The sequence below is a fragment of the Lolium perenne genome, chromosome 5, assembly GCF_019359855.2.
Source record: "Lolium perenne isolate Kyuss_39 chromosome 5, Kyuss_2.0, whole genome shotgun sequence".
Classification (NCBI taxonomy): Eukaryota; Viridiplantae; Streptophyta; class Magnoliopsida; order Poales; family Poaceae; genus Lolium; species Lolium perenne.
In genome coordinates this window covers 28831163-28855642 of record NC_067248.2, presented here as the reverse complement: position 1 = coordinate 28855642, position 24480 = coordinate 28831163, and positions in this window count along the sequence as shown.

Sequence of the window (24480 nt, the reverse complement as noted above, 5' to 3'; positions counted from 1 at the left end):
AGGTCCTCCGTCGCCAATCGCGCCCGCACGCATGCCGGCCGCCGCCGGCTAGCATCAACACTAGCTCCGTGCGAGCTAATTTTCCTAGCAGCGCAAACCACCGAGCCGCCCTTGCCCCGCTCCCGCGTCGCTTCCGCGCGTGCGTGAGCTGCGTTGCCACAGCCCAGCTGCCTCCTGCCCTGGCCGCGGCGAGCTCGTAGCCTGGTAGCGGAGGAAGGTCAGATCCGTATGAGCTTGCCACCGGCTGGGCCCGGTGGCGGCGGCGGCAGAAGCCCAGTCAGCCAAGAGCCCATCATCCATGTTGCGTTTCCGTTGATCTCTATCAATGCTCCGAGTTGATTCGTGCCACCCGAGGAGGAGAGGTCCGACCCACCTTAGCTGCTTCGCGAGCAGCCGCCACCGCAGGTGGCCGTGGAGCTCGTCGGGGAAAGGTGTGAGAGATGGGATGGAGCTCGAGGAGGAGATGGCCGACCGCCTTATCTGCTTCGCGAGCGTACGGTGAGGCGGCGTGCGGCGGTCGATTTTTGGGAAGGCGGGTGACAAGGTATCAACTTGTCAATGCCTATGGATTGTAGGCTAGGGTTTAGTTGGAAGTAGAGGGTAAGTAGATCTCGAAGGTTTCAGCCGAAAAGTACTCGACGATTATGAAAACTAGGGTTTGCAGACAATGATTCGATTGATTCTTCGTCCCTCGACTCCCCCTTTATATAGGAGGTGGAGCCGAGGGATTCGTGCTATACAAGTTTACAGAGTCCGGGACGGTTTCTAACTCATCCCGCCAGATTACAAATAACACTTCCTATTACAACTCTATCTTTTCCTTAAATACATCTTGGGCTCTCGAATCTTCTTATTCTTCGGGTAGTGGGCCTTCAGTAAACCCCGGGTACTATATTCGGCAGGCCCATTTGGGATGCCTATGTCAGTAGCCCCCGAGATTTTGCTTGAATCATAGAATCAGGGAAAATCTCCACTGTTTATTTTTATTCGAAAGCTTTAACTTTTTTATATTTCTTCATATAAGATTCTATATTGTACAGGGATAATGGTAGTTGGGGCTAGTTCATCTGACGGATCAGGTACTAGTTAACTGCTCTAGTGGCAATCCGCAAAAACCTACTTCAAAATCACGTCCCTGGACATGATCTCGGGATACTGGTGTAAACTTCGACAGGCGCCGCTTAAGGTCTTACCATTCTGTCGAGTCCCAGTCAAATTTATCGGGTACCTAACGCGTCCGTTAGGATTTTTCTTCGTATCTGTTGATACGGATAAAGGTAGCAGAGCGCAGTCTTTGGCGATGCCACGCCCAGCAGAACGGATCTGGGGTCTTACCTTCGCAAATTTGCGGCATTCAGAAATTGATCGCAACTTCGGCGTTCTGAGAATATATTGTCGAGTACTTTTCCGGCTGTTGGAATGGCACATTTTATCGAGTCAAATATGACTTATATTGCTCTCCCGATGGGAGTATATGTAGAGTTAATTATAACTCGAAATATACTCTCTTACTTTCCTATTTTTCCTTTGTTAATTTCATCGGGCACGCGAACAGCGTTCCCGATGGGAGTAGCCCCCGAGGCTACAACCAAGAACTTGTGCTTGGTTGTAGGCTCAACATTTTAGTCCACCTTGTCGCTATATTGTCATTATTTCCCAATATGATCTCTTTCTTCTTCTTTTTTTATCTCTCGGGTGCGCGAACAGCGCTCCCGATGGGAGTAGCCCCCGAGGCTACAGCCAAGAACTTGTGCTTGGTTGTAGGCTCCCGCAATTTCTATATTGCCATAGTCGAAATTTTACTTTTTGTCGAAGTAGCCCCCGAGCATTTGGGGAAAAACTTGTTTTTGATCAAAGGCTCCCGAAGTATTGAATAATTCTTCCTGTCGCCAATCTTCTTTTATTTTTCTTGTCGACATGCTTCCCTTAATCAAATTTACTTCATCCTTCTCGAATAGTCGTGATTTTTCTGCCCTGTGGGTCCATTGCTTCCACCACGTTGACACGTCGTGCAAGTGGGGGACACACGTCCTCCGCTTTTAAGGCGCACGTACGGTAACGCCTATCTCGATAAAAATACCTTTTTGCCCTTGTATCTAGAAGATCTATTCTCACCACACGATTTCTTCATCCAACGGCACACTGCTTCACCCGATTCTTATATAAACCTTTCTTCAACCTCCGTTCATCCCCTCGCTTGCGCCGCTCACCTGTTCCTCTTCGCAAAACTTCCCCTGCGTCCAATCTTTCTCTGATCTTCCGCACTCACACACATTGCTCTGCCATTGCCATTGATGCCACCGCGCGCGCGTCTGACTCACCACAGCACTCCGGAATCCAAGATGGCCGCCGAGGATCTTGAGTGGGAGAGATCCAAAATCTCCAACCAAGACACCAACATGCTGAAGAGGCTTGGCCTCATGAAGAAGGAGGACGCCATCCGCTTTCCTAGCGAAGAAAGCTACCCCAAGCCTCCAATGGAGTATCGGGTTAGTTTTGTTGATCATCTCATCCGCGGCCTTTCGACCCCAATCCACGATTTCCTCCGCGGTCTTCTTTTCGTTTATGGGATTCAACTGCACCAATTGACCCCCAATTCCATCCTTCACATTTCTATTTTCATCACACTTTGCGAATGCTTCCTCGGAATCCCTCCCAATTGGGCTCTGTGGAAACGCATTTTCTGCCTCCGCCGCAATGGCTCCCACAACGTCACTTATAACATAGGTGGCGTTGTTATCTGTGTTCGTACTGATGTCGACTATTTCGACGTCAAATTTCCTGATTCTGTCCAAGGATGGCGCAAAAAGTGGCTCTACATTCACGAAGAAAGCGCCAACTCCGTTGAGCACAACATAATTCCTTTCGATGGAAGTGCCAGAATTCAGCGCCGCCGCTCCTGGGATGCCGAAGCTTCCGAGGAAGAGAAAAAGGAGACAGAGGCACTGATGTCTCGTATTCGCCAGCTTCAAAACACTCGAGGCAAAGAGCTGTCTGGTGTTCAAATCACTGCCTACTTCCTTAGGATTAGAGTGCAGCCTCTTCAGGCTCGCAAAAATCCCCTTTGGACGTATTCTGGTAAAAATGATGCCAACAGAATCTCCGGTGATCTTTCCACCAAGGACTTGGAGAAGTTGGTTCGAAGACTTTCTCGCCTGGGCAAGGACCCAGTTCCTTCCTCTTGTCGCGTGGAACCATACAGCTCCGCCAATCCACTCCCCGAGGTATTTTGTCTTCCCGAATTTTTATCTTGTTCCGCACTTTCTCTGCATCTCATTGTATTGTCATCTCTTTAATTTTCCTTTGGTCACTATTTTTTACAGAACCATCCTACTATGACTTCCCTTCCTCCTCTTCCTGAGGGTGGAGAAGTCGAAGAACAGGCCATCGTTGCCGAAGATACTCAAGGTTCTTCTATTCCTGAAAGTGAAGTCGCGGGTTCTCACAAATCTGCGGCTTCTCATGAAAAAGAAGTTGAGTCTGAAGCCAGTGAGTCGACGCAATCCCTTCCTCCTGCTGTTTCTCCAAGGAACAAAAGGAAAAGGACTGATGCCGAGGATTCTGGCACCTCTAAGGCTGAAGAAGTTGTTCCTTCTCATCCGAAGGCAGCTTACGATCCTTATGTTGAATCCCTCGTCAGCTCGTAAGTCGTCTTTATTTCTCCCTATTTTTGTACTCGAAATATTTATCCTGTCTTGCTTTTTATGCTACCGATTTTTGACCAACAGTGATGACGAGGAAGAAGTACCAATTACTGACGTGGCTCCTCGGACAAGCACGTCACGTACTGTACTTGCCTCAGACATGCTAGTTGAGGGAGAAGAAACCTCGCCTCCTCAACAAAACGTCGTCACCACTACTCCACCATCAAGCCCCCTTGCTCCTTCACCAAAAAGGACAAGGGTTGAAAAGATTGTTGAACCTGCCCCTCAGTTGGGCAGTTCGTCGACTCTGCTCTTAGATGATGTAAGTTTGTTGATATCTATATTTTTTATTTTGCTTTTTTCACGCCTTCTCGCTCTTTTTCATGCCGATGTTTCTCTTGCTGTGTTCGTCTTGAACAGCCCATGATCAAAGAGCTTCTCCGCATCGGATCCCAATTTATTGGGTACCGTGAATATGCGAACAGAGCCGAAGGTAACGACTTCTATGCTTGCCGTTTTTCCTTGGCTTTTTGCTCCAGTTGTTTGTCGCGATTTTTGATCTTTCTTCTCTCTCTTTTTCATATCTCGACAGAGAAACTTGCAGAGGCCAACGAACGTGCCGACGCACTTGCTCAAAAACTTGAGCAAAGTGAGGCGGCTCGCAAGAAAGCCGAACTCGCTGCTAGCGAAGCCAAGGCCGAAGCTGATGAAGCCAAGGCAAAAGCTGCTGGTGTCGAGGAACTGCAGAAAAAACTTGAGGATGCTACATCTGCCTTAAACGAGCACAAAGCTGCGCAAGCTTCTCGTGAACAAGGAATCCTCAAGTGCCTGAAAACCCAAAGTCGCCGCACTTTCAGTAATTTTGCTGATCCCTTCTATTTTTATGAGAATCGTTGTTTCTTGTCTTTTGACTAATGCTTTGTTTTCTTGACAGCCCAAACAAACCAGGATTTTGATCTGATGAATCCTGTCGATGACCCGCTCCTTGACGCACTTTCCTATCTGGAGCTTCATGGGTCCGAGATTCGTGAAGGTGTGTCAAATGCTAACGCAGTATTGTCGGCATTGTTCCCCTACTTCTTCCCGAAGAAAGAGGAGCCCGCGACTTTCCTCAACCTTGCCAAGATGTTCAATACGCCGGAAGACCTTGGACTAAAGATGCGCCAAGAGAATATGAAGGTTGCCGTTGAAAACACTGTCGCTTTGGTTGCTGACAGTCGACAGACTATTGACTGGATGAAAGTTGGCGACACCGAGCAAATAGAGCAATCAAGGTGGAAGTCGCTGATCAAGGCAGCCAAGCCCAACACGAAGAAGATCTTGGCCTATCTCGGGATTAAGCCAGCGTCAACTCCTAGCTCATCAAGGCCGGAGGTCTAGTTGCATGCCTCTGTTTTTCTTTCTGTTTCTTTTGCTCTTGTCGCCAAAGTAGTCGTTTGGCGACACGTATTTCCTTAGCTCCACTGTAATGCCCTTGTAATTATTCCAAGAGATTAATGAAAAACTCTATCTTTGCTTGTCGTTTGATGTTGTCCTGTTTAAATTTCAGTTGATATTTGATAACTATACTCCAACTTCCGCTCCTTCCAATGTGTCGCCTTCTTCTTCTTGCGCGAGGAGAGCTTTTGCTGATATTGCACCTGTCGACGATACCTTGTCGCAAGAACTGGACGAACTTCGACAGCAGCTTCAGTATGCGAAGAAGCAAACACTTGTGATGATGGAACAATCTCGTAAGTCATCTGAAGCCGAAAAAGTTGCTCTCCAGCAAGCTCGCGAGGCCGTGGTTGCTAAGGAAATTGCTGCTTCCGAGGCTGAAAAGGCGACTACTCGAGAAAATTTCATGCTCGAATTAATGAATGAAGCCAGTGCAGATATGTCGGGTATGCCTGTTTCATCCTCTGATATCTTTCATCTTCATGCTATTGTCTCTTAAAGGTTTCCACTTCTTTGTTTTGATAGGTGCCTTTACTGATGCTGCTGCCGAGGAAGAGAGGGTAAATGCTAGGACAAACCTCCTTGTTAATCTTTCCCTGGACCATGGTTCTTTGTTTTGGGCTACCCCAGAGAGGACCCGCCAAATTGTCAGATTTCAAGATCGCACCTCTCAAACTCGCGATTTCCTTGACTTCTGTACCAAGACCTTGTCCATGGTTTACAACTCCATGTTTCCTCGGAACGTCCAACCAAAAACTCTTCCTGAATTGATGGAAAGGTTCAAAGATGCTCGCAGTATCCATGATTTTGTCAAAGCTCAACTGGTAGCTGGCGCCAGATTTGCTCTTATCATGCTCCAGATTTGCCACTCGAATCTTGACCTTACCCAAGTTGTCGCGAAAGTTCATCAAAAGGTAAAACGTCGAAGAGTCGGTGTCGACAGGATTAACACGAAGGTTACGCCTATAGCCGAAGAAATGATTGAGGACCTTCTTCGGATGGATGCTGACTTTTTTGCCGATGGCCATTATGCCGATTTTCTTGGTGCTGCTCCTGAAGAAAACAGAGTTACTCTTGATGACATATTGAATCAAGACTAGTTATTTTCCTCTTGTAGATAATTCTTCTTTGTGACCCATGACTGTGATTATATTGTGAAGCAATCATTATATTTGTATGTTTGTCTAGCCCCCGAGTATTTCGGTGACTCTTTACTGTATTTGCATATTGCGAGGTTTTGAACCAAGGCATTTATGTATTTATGTCGGATATGAGCCCCCGAGCTTCTTTATTGAGTACTATTTTGTATTTTTACTGACTCACGAGGTATTTTAATACCAAGGCAAGGTTTTTTCTTTTTTGATGAACTATATTGAAATTTGTCGGAGCGAAGACTTTGAACATATCGATAAAGAGAAAGGTATATTGACACTATCTTTATTATATTGCAGCACCGCGAGCCCGCCTCATTAAAAACCTTCTCCGGCCCCACTCGGTGCCCCGAAAAAGGAAAAGAGTGCGTCTGAAAACTCGCGGGCGTTTCAGTACATTGAAGTTTTACAAGGACTATATTTCGACTCTAGGCGTAGAACCGCCTGAGTTGCGCCACGTTCCAGGGGTTTGGTTCCTCCACCCCTGTCTTCTTGTCCTTTATCCTGTATGCTCCTCCTCCGATTACTTCCGTGACAATGTAAGGGCCAAGCCATGGTGACTCGAGTTTTTCATGACTTTTTTGCGTGAGCCGAAGAACTAGGTCTCCCACCTGAAAAGATCTTGGCCGCAAACGTCGACTGTGGTAATTCTTCAAGTCCTGTTGATATTTGGTTACCCGAGATAATACTTCATCTCGAGCTTCATCAAGTGCGTTGACGTCATCTTCTAGCGCTCTTCTCGACGTTTCTTCATCATATTCAACGACACGTGGAGAGTTGTGCTCTATCTCGATTGGTAGTACTGCCTCTGCTCCATGAACCAGGAAAAACAGAGTTTCCTGCGTTGCTGTGTTTGGTGTTGTTCGGATGCTCCACAACACGCTTGGTAGTTCTTCTGGCCAGGTATGTCGAGCTTTTTCCAATGGTCCTAACAAGCGCTTCTTGATGCCATTGCAAATGATGCCATTGGCTTTCTCGACTTGCCCATTGGTTTGAGGATGTGCAACTGACGCAAAGTTCAGCTTGATACCCACCTCTTCGCAATAATCTTTGAATTCATGGGATGTGAAGTTACTGCCATTGTACTCAGACGATGCTGTGGGGCACTCCAAATCTGAAGACGAGGCCTTTTACGAATTTTACTGCGGATGCTCCGTCTGGTGAATTTATCGGCTTCGCTTCTATCCACTTTGTAAACTTATCGACAGCTACTAGCATGTACTCCTTTCCTCCTGGCCAGGATTTGTGTAACTTGCCCACCATATCAAGTCCCCATTGAGCAAAGGGCCATGACAATGGTATTGGTGCTAGCTCTGCTGCTGGAGAGTGAGGTTTTGCGGCAAACCTTTGACACGCGTCGCAAGTTCTCACTATGTCCTTGGCGTCCTCGATTGCTGTCAACCAGTAGAATCCTGCCCGAAAAACCTTGGCTGCGATAGCTCGACTACTTGCGTGGTGGCCACATATTCCTTCGTGTACATCCTTCAGAATTATTCTTCCTTCTTCGGGTGTGACGCACCTTTGCAAGACGCCTGAAATACTTCGCTTATACAATTCTCCCTTGACCACCGTGAAAGCTTTGGAGCGTCGAATTATTCGCCTTGCCTCAACTGGATCATCGGGTATTTCTTTCCTGAGGATGTATGATATGTACGGCTGCATCCACGGTATCTGTATCACCATGACCAGGTCCTGATCTTCTTCTTCGTCCTCTTGCTTTTCCTTGGTAGCCCCCGAGGGTTTCTTCTCCTTCTTTTTTGATTTTGTCGATTTAGTGGATCTCTCTGTTATCTCTTCCCAAAATACACCTGGCGGGACTGCAAGGCATTGCGACCCGATGTTTGCAAGAACGTCGGCTTCGTCGTTGCTCAATCTGCTAATATGATTTACTTCGCATCCATCGAACAATTTCTCGAGCTCGTTGTACACCTCCTTGTATGCCATCATGCTATCATTGACTGCGTCACATTGGTTCATAACTTGCTGAGCCACCAATTGTGAGTCGCCAAAGATTTTTAGTCGAGTTGCACCGCAGGCTTTCGCCATCTTCATCCCGTGTATAAGAGCCTCATATTCTGCTTCGTTGTTAGATGCGTTGGGGAACGTCATCCGAAGGATGTACTTCAACTTGTCGCCTTCAGGTGATATGAGTACTACTCCTGCGCCAGCTCCTTCTAGTCTTTTGGACCCGTCGAAGTTCATGGTCCAGGTTCTCGACAAATCTGGAGGTCCTGTATTTTGCAACTCCATCCACTCTGCGATGAAGTCCGGCAGTATTTGCGATTTTATTGCTTTTCTTTTTTCATACGTGATGTCCCGAGGGGAAAGTTCTATTCCCCAAAGGGAGACACGACCCGTAGCTTCTGGGTTGTTCAGTATATTTGACAAGGGAGCTTCATTGACCACTATGATCGGATGTGCCGAAAAATAGTGGCGCAATTTTCGTGCTGTCGTGAACACTCCATATGCTATCTTTTGGTACTGCGGATACCTTTGTTTTGAGGGCGATAAAACTTCGCTAACGAAGTATACTGGCCTCTGCACGCCGTGGAGTTTTCCTTCTTCTTCCCTTTCGACAACTAGCACCGTGCTCACCACTTGGGGCATGGCTGCGATATACAGCAGGAGAGGTTCTCTTTCTTTTGGCGCCACCAAAATTGGTGGTGTCGAAATTGTGCGCTTCAAATCCTCGAAAGCTCTGTCGGCTTCTTCGTTCCACTGGAATTTATCTCCTTGTTTTATCAAAGCGTAGAACGGCAGCGCTTTTTCTCCCAGCCTAGCGACGAATCTGCTCAAAGCTGCGACTCGCCCCGTTAGCTGTTGTATCTCCTTCAACTTTGTTGGCTTCCTCATTGTTACGATAGCTTGTATTTTGTCGGGATTTGCTTCAATCCCTCTTGCTGAGACTAGAAACCCCAGAAGTTCTCCTGCTGGGACGCCAAAGGAACACTTCGTTGGGTTCAGTTTGAGGCAGAACTTATCAAGGTTGTCGAAGGTTTCCTTGAGATCCTCGATCAGCGTTGCCCCCTTTTTTGATGTTATGACGACATCATCAATGTATACTTGCACGTTCTTCCCAATCTGTGTCGCCAAACACTTCTGCATCATCCTTTGATATGTTGCTCCCGCATTTTTTAGACCAAAGGGCATTGTTCTGTAGCAAAACACGCCGTAAGGTGTAATAAACGCGGTCTTTACTTCATCTTCTTCTTTCAATCTGATCTGGTTATAACCAGAGTATGCATCCAGGAAGGAAAGACGTTCACATCCAGCCGTGGAGTCGATAATTTGATCGATCCTCGGGAGGGGAAAGTGATCCTTTGGACAATGTTTATTGAGACACGTAAAGTCGACGCACATGCGAAGGACCTTAGTATTTTTCTTCGGCACCAGCACGGGATTTGCTACCCATGTGGCTTCTGTGAATATCTCTTTGATAAAACCAGCTTCTTGTAGTCGATTGATTTCTGACAGCATGGCTTTGCGGTTTGGTTCCGAAAAACGCCGCAAAGGTTGTTTGATTGGTCTCGCTAGTGGATCCAAGTTTAGGTGGTGCTCGGCAAGTTCCCTGGGTACTCCTGGCATGTCAGCTGGACACCATGCGAAGATTTTCCAGTGCTCATGGAGGAACTCGACGAGCGCGCTTTCCTATGCGATATCCATGTCGTTTGCGATAGATGTCGTCTTTTTTGGGTCTGTCGGGTGAATCTGCACCTCTTTTGAATTTTTCTCGGTACTGAAAGTTGATTCTTTGTTTGGCCTTCCAACGTCTGGCAGTACGTCGTAATCAGTCATGCTTTTTGACGCCAAGTACTCAGCTTGCATCCCGAAAGTTTCTGACAACCGGTGGAAATCTTTGTCGCACTTATCGGCTAAGGCGAAGCTTCCTTTGACTGTGATTGGTCCCTTTGGTCCAGGCATCCTCCACAACAAGTATGTATAATGTGGCACCGCCATAAATCTAGCATATGCTGGTCGTCCCAACAGAGCGTGATATTGCGACGGAAAATCCACGACTTCAAACTCGAGCCTCTCGATTCTATAATTTTCTCGGGTCCCAAACTGAACGTCGAGATTGATCTTTCCCAATGGATAACTTGGTTTCTCCGGTGTGATGCCGTGGAACCTTGTGTCTGTTGGTTTCAAGTTTGCTAAGGATATGTTCATCTTCCTCAATGTATCTGCATACATAAGGTTTAAGCTGCTGCCGCCATCTATGAACACTCGAGAGACATCAAATCCCGCGATAACTGCTGGCAGAATAAGTGCTGACTGCCCTGGTCGAGGAACTTGCTGCGGATGATCTGCTATTGTGAAGCCGATATCTTGTCCTGACCAATTAAGGTACTCGACTGTTGGTGGAGGCATTTTCTCTGCCATAAACACCTGTCGTGAGATTACTTTCTGAGCTCTATTGGACGGTCTTCCCTTTTGAATCATCGACATTGCTCCATTGGAGTTAGGATCAACATAAGGTGGTGGTGCAGGTGCCGCCGCTATTCTGAGCTGATGCCGATTGTCTTCTGTAATCGCTGGAGGAGGTGGCAAGTGAATCTCGCTTCTGGGTTCTCGAGGATTTCTCTGTGCTGCCCGCGCATTAGCGTTCTCTGCATACCGCAACATAGCTTGAAAATTTCGACAGTCTTTCTGCAAGTGCCCCGACTGTCTTTTACCGTTCTTTGTCGAGGAAAAATGCATCCGGCACGGTCCATTCATCATCTCTTCGGGGACACGAAAGGTCTTGGGAACCTAGGCCCGCTATTTTACTGTTGCGTGAATCATCCCCGTTATCACCTCGCTGTTCACTTGCTTCTCTGGTAATCATCTCTGTTGCTTCCTCCCGTGTTTGTCCGAAAACCTGCCGAAATTTGTCTGGAGCGTCGTAGTTCGGTAATGCCGAGGAAATCTTCGCCTCGGTTGATAGTTTCGACCGCGGTCCTCCTCTCGGCGACTGTGTCGTTTGTTGTGGACAGCGTCTTCTCCATCTGCCCATTTATTTGCTATCTCCATTAACGCGGATACCGTCTTTGGATTGGTCCTTCCCAAGTCCTCGACAAAATCTCCACGCCCGACTCTGCGACAAACGCATCTATTGCTCTCTCGTCGGATATATTTTCCGCGAGTTTTTGATGATATTCCACCTCTGGATGTACTTTCTCATTGGCTCATCTGGCTTTTGTCGACACGCTCTCAACTCCTCTAACGACGCGGGTTTTTTGCACGTGGACCTGAAGTTCTTGACGAACACATCCTCGAAACTTTCCCAGCTGTCGATGGATCCTGGAGCGAGTTTCTTTATCCAAGATCGTGCGGCTCCACTCAAATGCACCTGGATGCTTTGCATGGCTGTTGCCCTAGTTCCTCCTGTCAGCTTCACCGTCTCTAGATAGTCGACTAGCCAGTCCTCTGGATCTTGAAGGCCGTCGAACTTCTTGAAATTATCGGGTAACTTGAATCCTGAGGGGACTCGAGTTTTCCGGACTCTCTTCGTGAAGCATGGCAAGCCACACATATCTTCGTCGGTCAGCTCCGGAGATTGCCGATGATCCCTTCTGCTCTGCCGCGCTCTGTCGACTCTTGCTTGTGCTGCTGTGTCTCTTGCTCCACTTGGTCCTTCAGGTGCTGCCGCTGTTGCTGCTGCGGGTCGTGGACTATTTTGTCTTGCCGCTCCTTCGGGAGGCGTTGATACAAACGCTGTCCCCATAGCTCCAACTCCTGCTACCGCCATATTGTACAGTGTTTCCCTTGGATCACCTGGAGGTGGTTTAGATGCAAGGATAAAAGCATGTGTCGCCATATACCCAGCCTCTGGTGTCTTAGGGATGATGTTTCCTCTTGTATCTATCGACATAAAGGACATGTCGAGGTTTTGGACCAAGTGCTCTCTTTCTGCTTCGGGTATGTGTTGCAGCCTTGATCTTGCTCTATTCCGCGCCTCCCGGTGGCTATCACCCGTAGTTCTAGATTGTCGACTTAGATCTGCCCTTCTTCTGCTGGATGCAGAAGCTGCCTCCTTTCTCCTGTTCAACTCAGCTGTCTGTTTTTCCAATTCCCTGGCAGCTCGTGCGAGCCTATATTGATATGCTTGCAATTCCTCTGGTGTGGCTGTGGTAGCCATTGGTTCTGTGCCGTTCATAGCTCTCGCGGCTCTGTCCCACGCTGCTTGTGAAAGTTGAACTCTATCTCGCGGCTCTGGCCCGACGTATTTGTTTCCCGTGCCTTGTCGCAGATTGGAGGGATCGACGTATGGATTTCCTGCATCGTCGAAAGCCTCAGATGTCTCCTCTTGATCTTCAATGGCGTAAATCTGATGATACTTTGTACTCAGATCTACGTTGGGTTTGGTGACATCATCATTGAGATTGATGAAGACCTTGCCCACTGTGAGAGATTTGTCGATGAAGTCGTAACTGTCGACATCGCTTGAGCCATCGCTTATATATGAGTCCGCAGATGACTCAAACGACATGTCGTTGAAGATCTTGGCGAGTTTCTCTCTTGCTCTGGTGCTGACGTAACGTGTCGCCGAGGTTTCTTCTTCTCCTGACTCGGTTGACGATGCATATTTTGAAAAATCGGAATCGACCACCGACGATCCCGACGAAATCGGAATCTCGACACGATACGATCCTTCCTTCTCGACGCGAAAGTGAAACCTTCCGAACGTCATCTCCATGGGCTCCGCCAGATACGCATATACATCCAAACGGGAGGGTGGGTGAGGAACAAAATCGACAAGACCAGCAGCGATCTGTTTACCTCGATCCATTGTGTTGCTTGCGGTTGACGATGTCGAAGATCTTGAGCGTGCCATCGAGATCAGCTCCTTACGCCTCTAGTTCCCACAGACGGCGCCAATTGACAAGGTATCAACTTGTCAATGCCTATGGATTGTAGGCTAGGGTTTAGTTGGAAGTAGAGGGTAAGTAGATCTCGAAGGTTTCAGCCGAAAAGTACTCGACGATTATGAAAACTAGGGTTTGCAGACAATGATTCGATTGATTCTTCGTCCCTCGACTCCCCCTTTATATAGGAGGTGGAGCCGAGGGATTCGTGCTATACAAGTTTACAGAGTCCGGGACGGTTTCTAACTCATCCCGCCAGATTACAAATAACACTTCCTATTACAACTCTATCTTTTCCTTAAATACATCTTGGGCTCTCGAATCTTCTTATTCTTCGGGTAGTGGGCCTTCAGTAAACCCCGGGTACTATATTCGGCAGGCCCATTTGGGATGCCTATGTCAGCGGGCGTGCGGCGACCGATTTTGGGGAAGGGGCGGGCGTGCGGCCGTCGATTTTGGGGAGTGTGGCGTCCGAGGAAGGAGGCGTATAGCCTACGGGGCGGCGTACGACCACGATCACGGGACAAACGGCAGAACACCGTTAGACACGTGTTGAGTAAAGACCGCGTGCTCACATATACACCCGGTCACTAGGCTTCTTTTGAACATTGGTGCTATGTTTAAGGATGTAGTCACTGATTACATTACGCGCAATACTTAATGCAATTGTCTGTTGTTAGCAACTTAATACTGGAGGGGGTTCGGATGATAACCTGAAGGTGGACTTTTTAGGCATAGATGCATGCTGGATAGCGGTCTATGTACTTTGTCGTAATGCCCAATTAAATCTCACAATACTCATCATAATATGTATGTGCATGGTCATGCCCTCTTTATTTGTCAATTGCCCAACTGTAATTTGTTCACCCAACATGCTGTGTATCTTATGGGAGAGACACCTCTAGTGAACTGTGGACCCCGGTCCAATTCTCTTTACTGAAATACAATCTACTGCAATACTGTTCTACTGTTTTCTGCAAACAATCATCATCCACACTATACATCTAATCCTTTGTTACAGCAAGCTGGTGAGATTGACAACCTCACTGTTTCGTTGGGGCAAAGTATTTTGGTTGTGTTGTGCAGGTTCCACGTTGGCGCCGGAATCTTTGGTGTTGCGCCGCACTACATCCCGCCGCCATCAACCTTCAACGTGCTTCTTGGCTCCTACTGGTTCGATAAACCTTGGTTTCATACTGAGGGAAAACTTGCCGCTGTACGCATCACACCTTCCTCTTGGGGTTCCCAACGGACGCGTGTTGTACGCGTATCAAGCTCTTTTTCTGGCGCCGTTGCCGGAGAGATCAAGACACGCTGCAAGGGGAGTCTCCACTTCCCAATCTCTTTACTTTGTTTTTGTCTTGCTTAGTTTTATTTACTACTTTGTTTGCTGCACTAAATCAAAATACAAAAAAATTAGTTGCTAGTTTTACTTTATTTGCTATCTTGTTTGCTATATCAAAAACACAAAAAAATTAATTACTCGCATTTACTTTATTATCATGTCTAGTCCCGTAGTTGTTACTCTATCACCTGAGGAATCGATCTTCACTTTTAAACAAGGAGGTGAAGAGAATTTTAAAGAAGCATGGTCTAGAATTTTTGATGCTTATAGTAAAACTGAACCTAAAATGACCTTAAGTTTGCTTCTTAGTAATTTCTATTTCGGGCTTATTCTTCGCTATAGATATGCCTTAGATGCTGTAGTGGGAGGAGATTTCCTTCATTGTGATGGGGATCAAGCTTTTAATGCCATAAGGAAATTGATTACATCATTTAGTTCCGATAATAATTTTGATCCATCTCATGCTAGCATGCATAATAGATTAAACACTATTGAAACAAATATATCCTGTTTAAAAGAAGTGTATAACCGAATTCGCGAATATTATGATTATGTTCCATTAAGCATCGAACCTTCAATGTGGGTGCCTACCGTTAAAGCTACTATTGGTGGTGAAACTTTTCCTGCTCGTTGTGATATTATGTCCGAGTTTTGCCTCATGCCTGAAATTTTTTATAAATTTTTGACACTTTGGGGACTTACTGAAGGGGGAGAAGAAATAACTCTTACGGATAACTCTATTGTAATTCCTAAGGGTATAGCTGAAGGTGTTTTCACAAACTTTCTTGGAAGGACGGTATCCACTGATTATCTCGTTATTGAATGTGTAGGGACAGGACAAATCACGCTTGGAAGATCCCTGCTGAAACTCATGGGAGCAGTCATAGATGTTGGGAAAGGCACTCTAAATTTTACCTCTACACCCGGATGCGGTCATGTATTCCCTAGACCAAAGAGTGGGAATAAGAGTAAGAAAGGTAAGAGCAACACCCCTGGTAAGAATGCCGACGCATCATCTCTTGATAATACTTGATGCACACTTTCTGCGCCTAGCTGAAAGGCGTTAAAGAAAAGCGCTTATGGGAGACAACCCATGGTTTTTACTACAGTACTTTGTTTTTATTTTGTGTCTTGGAAGTTTTTTACTACTGTAGCAACCTCTCCTTATCTTAGTTTAGTGTTTTGTTGTGCCAAGTAAAATCGTTGATAGAAAAGTTCATACTAGATTTGGATTACTGCGCAGTTTCAGATTTCTTTGCTGTCACGAATCTGGGCTAAATTCTCTGTAGGTAACTCAGAAAATTATGCCAATTTACGTGAGTGATCCTCAGATATGTACGCAACTTTCATTCAATTTGGGCATTTTCATTTGAGCAAGTCTGGTGCCATTTTAAAATTCGTCAATACGACTGTTCTGTTTTGACAGATTCTGCCTTTTATTTCGCATTGCCTCTTTTGCTATGTTGGATGAATTTCTTTGATCCATTAATGTCCAGTAGCTTTATGCAATGTCCAGAAGTGTTAAGAATGATTGTGTCACCTCTGAGCATGTTAATTTTTGTTGTGCACTAACCCTCTAATGAGTTATTTCGAGTTTGGTGTGGAGGAAGTTTTCAAGGATCAAGAGAGGAGTATGATGCAACATGATCAAGGAGAGTGAAAGCTCTAAGCTTGGGGATACCCCAGTGGTTCACCCCTGCATATTCTAAGAAGACTCAAGCGTCTAAGCTTGGGGATGCCCAAGGCATCCCCTTCTTCATCGACAACATTATCAGGTTCCTCCCCTGAAACTATATTTTTATTCCGTCACATCTTATGTGCTTTGCTTGGAGCGTCGGTTTGTTTTTGTTTTTGTTTTGTTTGAATAAAATGGATCCTAGCATTCACTTTGTGGGAGAGAGACACGCTCCGCTGTAGCATATGGACAAGTATGTCCTTAGTTTCTACTCATAGTATTCATGGCGAAGTATCTTCTTCGTTAAATTGTTATATGGTTAGAATTGGAAAATGATACATGTAGTAATTGCTATAAATGTCTTGGGTAATGTGATACTTGGCAATTGTTGTGCTCATGTTTAAGCTCTTGCATCATATACTTTGCACCCATTAATGAAGAAATACATAGAGCATGCTAAAATTTGTTTTGCATATTTGGTCTCTCTAAGGTCTAGATAATTTCTAGTATTGAGTTTGAACAACAAGGAAGACGATGTAGATTCTTATAATGTTTACAATATGTCTTTTATGTGAGTTTTGCTGCGCCGTTCATCCTTGTGTTTGTTTCAAATAAACCTTGCTAGCCTAAACCTTGTATCGAGAGGGAATACTTCTCATGCATCCAAAATACTTGAGCCAACCACTATGCCATTTGTGTCCACCATACCTACCTACTACATGGTATTTTCTGCCATTCCAAAGTAAATTGCTTGAGTTCTACCTTTAAAATTCCATCATTCACCTTTGCAATATATAGCTCATGGGACAAATAGCTTAAAAACTATTGTGGTATTGAATATGTACTTATGCACTTTATCTCTTATTAAGTTGCTTGTTGTGCGATAACCATGTTTCTGGGGACGCCATCAACTATTCTTTGTTGAATATCATGTGAGTTGCTATGCATGTTCGTCTTGTCTGAAGTAAGAGAGATCTACCACCTTATGGTTAAGCATGCATATTGTTAGAGAAGAACATTGGGCCGCTAACTAAAGCCATGATCCATGGTGGAAGTTTCAGTTTTGGACAAATATCCTCAATCTCATATGAGAAAATTATTAATTATTGTTACATGCTTATGCATAAAAGAGGAGTCCATTATCTGTTGTCTATGTTGTCCCGGTATGGATGTCTAAGTTGAGAATAATCAATAGCGAGAAATCCAATGCGAGCTTTCTCCTTAGACCTTTGTACAGGCGGCATAGAGGTACCCCTTTGTGACACTTGGTTAAAACATGTGCATTGTGATGATCCGGTAGTCCAAGCTAATTAGGACAAGGTGCGGGCACTATTAGTATACTATGCATGAGGCTTGCAACTTGTAAGATATAATTTACATGATACATATGCTTTATTACTACCGTTGACAAAATTGTTTCATGTTTTCAAAATCAAAGCTCTAGCACAAATATAGCAATCGATGTTTTTCCTCTATGGAGGACCATTCTTTTACTTTCATTGTTGAGTCAGTTCACCTATGTCTCTCCACCTCAAGAAGCAAACACTTGTGTGAACTGTGCATTGATTCCTACATATTTGCATATTGCACTTATTATATTACTCTATGTTGACAATATCCATGAGATATACATGTTACAAGTTGAAAGCAACCGCTGAAACTTAATCTTCCTTTGTGTTGCTTCAACACCTTTACTTTGAATTATTGCTTTATGAGTTAACTCTTATGCAAGACTTATTGATGCTTGTCTTGAAGTACTATTTATGAAAAGTCTTTGCTATATGATTCACTTGTTTACTCATGTCATATACATTGTTTTGATCGCTGCATTCACTACATATGTTTTACAAATAGTATGATCAAGGTTATGATGGCATGTCACTCCAGAAATTATCTTTGTTATCGTTTTACCTGCTCGGGACGAGCAGAACTAAGCTTGGGGATGCTGATACGTCTCCAACGTATCGATAATTTCTTATGTTCCATGCCACATTATTGATGTTATCTACATGGTTTATGCACACTTTATGTCATATTCGTGCATTTTCTGGAACTAACCTATTAACAAGATGCCGTAGTGCCAGTTGCTGTTTTCTGCTGTTTTTGGTTTCAGAAATCCTAGTAACGAAATATTCTCGGAATTGGACGAAATCAGCGCCCAGGGTCCTATTTTGCCACGAAGCTTCCAGAAGACCGAAGAGGAGACGAAGTGGGGCCACGAGGTGGCCACACCCTAGGGCGGCGCGGCCCCCCCTTGGCCACGCGGCCCTGTGGTGTGGGCCCCTCGTGCCGCCTCCTGACCTGCCCTTCCGCCTACTTAAAGCCTCCGTCGCGAAACCCCCAGTACCGAGAGCCACGATACGGAAAACCTTACTGAGACGCCACCGCCGCCAATCCCATCTCGGGGGATTCAGGAGATCGCCTCCGGCACCCTGCCGGAGAGGGGATTCATCTCCCGGAGGACTCTACGCCGCCATGGTCGCCTCCGGAGTGATGTGTGAGTAGTCTACCCCTGGACTATGGATCCATAGCAGTAGCTAGATGGTTGTCTTCTCCCCATTGTGCTTCATTGTCGGATCTTGTGAGCTGCCTAACATGATCAAGATCATCTATCTGTAATTCTATATGTTGCGTTTGTTGGGATCCGATGAATAGAGAATACTTGTTATGTTGATTATCAAAGTTATGTCTATGTGTTGTTTATGATCTTGCATGCTCTCCGTTATTAGTAGATGCTCTGGCCAAGTTGATGCTAGTAACTCCAAGAGGGAGTATTTATGCTCGATAGTGGGTTCATGTCTCCGTGAATCTGGAGGAGTGACAAGAACCACTAAGGTTACGGATGTGCTGTTGCCACTAGGGATAAAACATTGATGCTATGTTCAAGGATGTAGTCACTGATTACATTACGCGCAATACTTAATGCAATTGTCTGTTGTTAGCAACTTAATACTGGAGGGGGTTCGGATGATAACCTGAAGGTGGACTTTTTAGGCATAGATGCATGCTGGATAGCGGTCTATGTACTTTGTCGTAATGCCCAATTAAATCTCACAATACTCATCATAATATGTATGTGCATGGTCATGCCCTCTTTATTTGTCAATTGCCCAACTGTAATTTGTTCACCCAACATGCTGTTTATCTTATGGGAGAGACACCTCTAGTGAACTGTGGACCCGGTCCAATTCTCTTTACTGAAATACAATCTATTGCAATACTGTTCTACTGTTTTCTGCAAACAATCATCATCCACACTATACATCTAATCCTTTGTTACAGCAAGCCGGTGAGATTGACAACCTCACTGTTTCGTTGGGGCAAAGTATTTTGGTTGTGTTGTGCAGGTTCCACGTTGGCGCTAGAATCTCTGGTGTTGCGCCGCACTACATCCCGCTGCCATCAACCTTCAACGTGCTTCTTGGCTCCTACTGGTTCGATAAACCTTGGTTTCATACTGAGGGAAAACTTGCCGCTGTACGCATCACACCTTCCTCTTGGGGTTCCCAACGGACGCGTGTTGTACGCGTATCAACCACCCCAATCAGTTTGCATGGCAATAATTTTCTTGTCAAAGAGTCGCTCAACAAGATGCTGAAAGTCATGAAATCTCTGAAACACATCAGACTTATTTTTAAGAAGATATATCCAGGTAAACTTGCTATAATCATCCATGAAACTAACATAGTATTTATATCTTCCAACAGAGCCTGGAGCAGGGCCCCAAACATCAGAAAATACAAGTTCAAGAGGAAAAGTAGACACACTTGATGATGTAGGATAAGGTAACTGATGGCTCTTAGCCTTCTGACAAGCATCACAAACTGACTCTTTTTCTGACTCACTAAACTGAATATTATTATCACGAAGAACTTGTCGAACTACAACTGAAGATGGATGACCTAGACGTCTATGCCAAAGCGAGGATGATGACTTGGCTACACCATGGGCTTGCCGACCGGAAGATGGAGATGATGGCGCCAGCATGGGATATAGGCCTCCCATACATTTACCTTGGAGGAGGATTTCCCTCGTGTCCTGATCCTTGACAAAGAAAGAGTTCGGCCAATACTCAACAAAAGCATGATTATCAGTGGCTAGGCGACTAGTAGATAAGAGACTCTTGGTGGCTTTGGGAACATGCAGAATATTTTTGAGATGCAAATCATGATTAGGGGTATGCATTACAGAATGACCAATGTGATGTATATCCATACCTGCTCCACTGGCTGTGTGAATTTGCTCGTTCCCATTATAGCGATCACGAACATGAAGCTTTTCTAGCTCGCCCGTGACATGATCCGTAGCACCAGAGTCATTATACCAGTTTGTATCGACCCCATAGGATCCATAGGCCGCACCCGCTGACTTGTCAGGTCCATGGTAGCTTTTCTGAAATCGCTTCCAACAGTTTAGAGCCGTATGGCCAGTCTTGCCACAAACCTGGCAAGTTTCATCACTTCTCCCAGGTGCATATGAGCGGCCACCATTGCCACGGCCACCTCTGTATCCTCCACCATCATTACCTCGGCCACCTCTGTAGCCTCCACGGTAGTTGTTGCTTCGCTGGTCATAATTGTTCCGCTGATCACGATACTGGAACTGACCACCTTGATCACGATACTGATCAGGAAACGGTCCTCGACCACGGCCACCATTGCGACCACCACGGTGTGCGGCATTCACCGATGCTCCGCCACCACTGTTTCTAGCCTCCATCCGAGACTCATATGACATGAACTGAGAATAAACATCACTCAGACTCACATTCTTTTCCGCCTTCATCAAGGCAGTGATCGCCGCAACAAAGCCATCATAATCATCATCGAGCCCAGCTAGGATGTAAGAGATCACATCCATAGTGTCCATGGGCTTGCCCGCCGCAGCCATCTCATCTGAGAGACTCTTGATCTCATCCAGGTAAGCCTGACCTGACTTGTCATCCTTGCGACATTGGTTCAGCTTGGTGCGAAGGTGCACCACGCGCGACTGAGATTGGGCAGAGAACATCTCCACCACGGCTTTCCAAACTGTTGCGGACGTCGAGAGACCCACCATCTGCGTGAGAACCTCCTTTGCCATGTTTCTGACCAAGAACCCTAGTACGGTCTGGTCCTGCGCGATCCACCGCGCATGCTCGGGGTTGGGAACAGTCACCTCAGCCCCATCCTTGTCCGTAGTCTTCACGGTCTTCACCGGTTCCTGCACAGATCCATCGAGGAAGCCAAACAGTTGAGCTCCATGAATTTCTGGAAGAACTTGAGTCTGCCAGAGCAGGAAATTGTCTCGGGTAAGCTTTTCCGAGATCGTGATGTTGAGGGCTGCTGCACCACTCGCCGAAGTTCAGGATGACGCTGAGAACGACATGATGCGATCGGCGGCGGTGGCGGCAGACTTGCGATCGGCGGCGGCGGCGGCGGACTTTCGACTAGATGTGTTTAGGAAGAGTTAGCTCTGATACCATAATAAAACTATTATGGGCAGCGTAACCCTAGACAAGGGCCGCGATCTTCTTTATATAGCAACAGGACATACAACGTATGATACAAGGACTCTGTCTACCGACAGAGACATACACGGTATACACAGGAGATAATTACATCGTTTAACAGTGGGCATTGCCGAGGAACCACCTCGTCAATTGGCGTCGTCTGTGGGAAAAGCGACGCTGGATTTTGTCATCTGGGCGGGATCCGTCAAATTCATCATCATCAACAACGTCAGATCAAGTCGCCATGTGTATTCGCCTGGGCTTGGCCGCTCGTATGCGTACGTACACTGGTGGAAAAAAGGGCTTTGGTCGCGGTTGGCAACTGCCATTAGTCGCGGTGGCGCAACCGCGACCAAAGCTGCGCGACTAAAGGCCCCCCCCTTTAGTCGCGGTTCCTTACGAACCGCGACTAAAGGCCCGTCCACGTGGGCCGCGAGGCGGCGCCAGGCGGAGGACCTTTAGTCGCGGTTCTTCTGGCCAGCCGCGACTAAAGGCCTCCGAAGGGTTTAGGGTTTTAGCCCCCCTCCCCCTAAATCTGGTTTCTTTTTAATTTGTATTATTTTATTTCTTTTGGGTTTTAATTTTGAAGGAGTTTCACATATTCTACGGTACTGTATACATACATGCATATGAATGTACAATTTCAAACAAATTTGAAATTAGAACCAAAAAGAATTCAAGAGGAATATACAATATATATTCAATATCGGATGACCATATACAATATATATTCAATATCGGATGACCATATACAATTTTGAACAAGTTAGTTACAAATTCTGGTGCATATAAAGTTCTACGTCATCGTAATAGTGTTCTCCTTTAGGATCGATGACTTCCCTCGCCAACCATCCAGCTAGTTCCTCTTGAAGTGGTCGGAAGCGAGCTTCTGGACTAAGCGTCTTCCGGAGGTTATTCCTCAGGATGTTGTTCTCACACGTCTGGTCCCGCTCATTGCAGTATCTCCGGATCCTCTCACAAACATAGTATCCACATAGATTGGTCCCCGGTGGCTGAGTATCCCCAGTCGTCCGCACTGCCATTTTAAAAGATAGCTCTTTTTTGAATTCACCGACCTTGGTATCTACGAACCGTCTCCAAACCCTACGAGGCAAAGAAAATTAAATAAACAAGAGAGTTATTAATTAGTTACTTGATATTAGGAAATGATGAACGAAATAGGCCGATCGATATAGAGCGCAAATGAATGAAAATAATTACTTTTGCAACATTTTTCTCATGTCGCCCCAAAGCGCCGGATCCATATTCAGAGAGTCGTGGACGAGAACTGAGGAGGTCTGAACTTTAATTACCATAAGAATCCGGTGGAACCTGCGGACACGATACATGCACGATCATGCATAACTCATCGATTAGCCACATACCATGCATGGAGTAAACAAAAGAGAAAGAGCTCAAGACAGAAACACTCACCCAAAATCGTAAGGAAATAGAATATCACTTTTATGTTGCTGTTTTCTAATAAACCGCCACAGGTCATCCTCCACGTCGGCGGGGTGGTGTTCTAACACATGTGAATTAACGATGTGTGGGTCAATGAACCCAACATCATGGATGTTCCTTATTCGCATTTCCCGCTTCTTCATTCTGCATAATAGCGTACACAACAAGATAGTTAGGACGGTGCGAGGCAATGAACGAGATGGGGTAGAAATTAATAAATCACTTACAGAACGTAGCAACTGATGATAGATTTGTCGAGGTCGCGCAGATTGAACAGCTGGAACAATTCACTCAGAGGAATTTGTACCCAGTAATGTTTGAAGTGATGCTCATATCTAACTTCCGCATAGATATAGTCTTTGGCGTTTTTATGTTTTATGTAACCCTTGTACCAATTTAGCAGACCTAGCATTTGTCGAGGTAGATCCCCTTCTGCGCAGGCTCGACGAGAGGGCCATTCTTCACATATGTAAATACTACGTCCTTCATTGGCGCCTCATCAAGGCCTAGCAGTGCACGAAGAGTGATACCTAACTCGGCCGCTTGTTCTCTGGCACTCGTTACAGTCAATCCATGTGCTGCCGCAGCTGCTATGATATCGGGGGCATCCGGATCGGCGGCTTGCACTATGAGCGGGGCGATCGATTGTTTACTTTGTTCCCCGAGCTGGGCAACTTCTTTCCCCCTTTCTAATTTTGACTCGGCCTCGTCCTTCACGGCTTTCTTCTCCGCCAACTCTTTCCTGTTCTTGAACGCGAGTGCTTGCCTACGAAGTTCACGTAAATAGTCGTCAGGCAGATTCTTCGCGGCTTGGGACGGTGTGTTCAAAAATGACTTAGCCCACTGCTTTTCCTTGTCAGAATATACTGGCTTGGGCTCGCCCTCTATTTTCCTCTTGACGCTCGCCTTCCATTTCTCTAAATCAGCAGCCGCGCCCGCCTCGACTTCCTCGGCACTACTTTCCCAAGGCCTCGTGGGGAGAGGCTTCAGTGATACCTCCGGTACCTTTGTTTTCTTAGGTACGTAAGGGTCCGGGTTAATAACCCAGGACTGCTTCTGCTTCTTCGCCGGAGGTGGATTGGGGGGCGGTACCGGTGTCTGATCACCCGCCGGACGAGGACTGGGGGCGGCGGCGTGGGCTGACGTGAATGAGGTGTATTAGGTGAAGCACCACCGCCACCGTCACCGCCACCGCCACCCTCACCGCCACCGCCACCGCCACCGTCACCCCCACCGCCACCACCACCACCGTAACGGGGTGGACTTGTTGGCGCCTCGCCTGGAAACTTGATAAATTTCTTCTGCCATAGAATGAACTGGCGCTTGACATCTCCAAGTCTTTTCACCCCTTCAGGTGTAGCAATGTCAATGTCCAGGTTCTCAAACCCTTGGACTATCTCCTCCACCGTCACACGAGCATAGCCATCT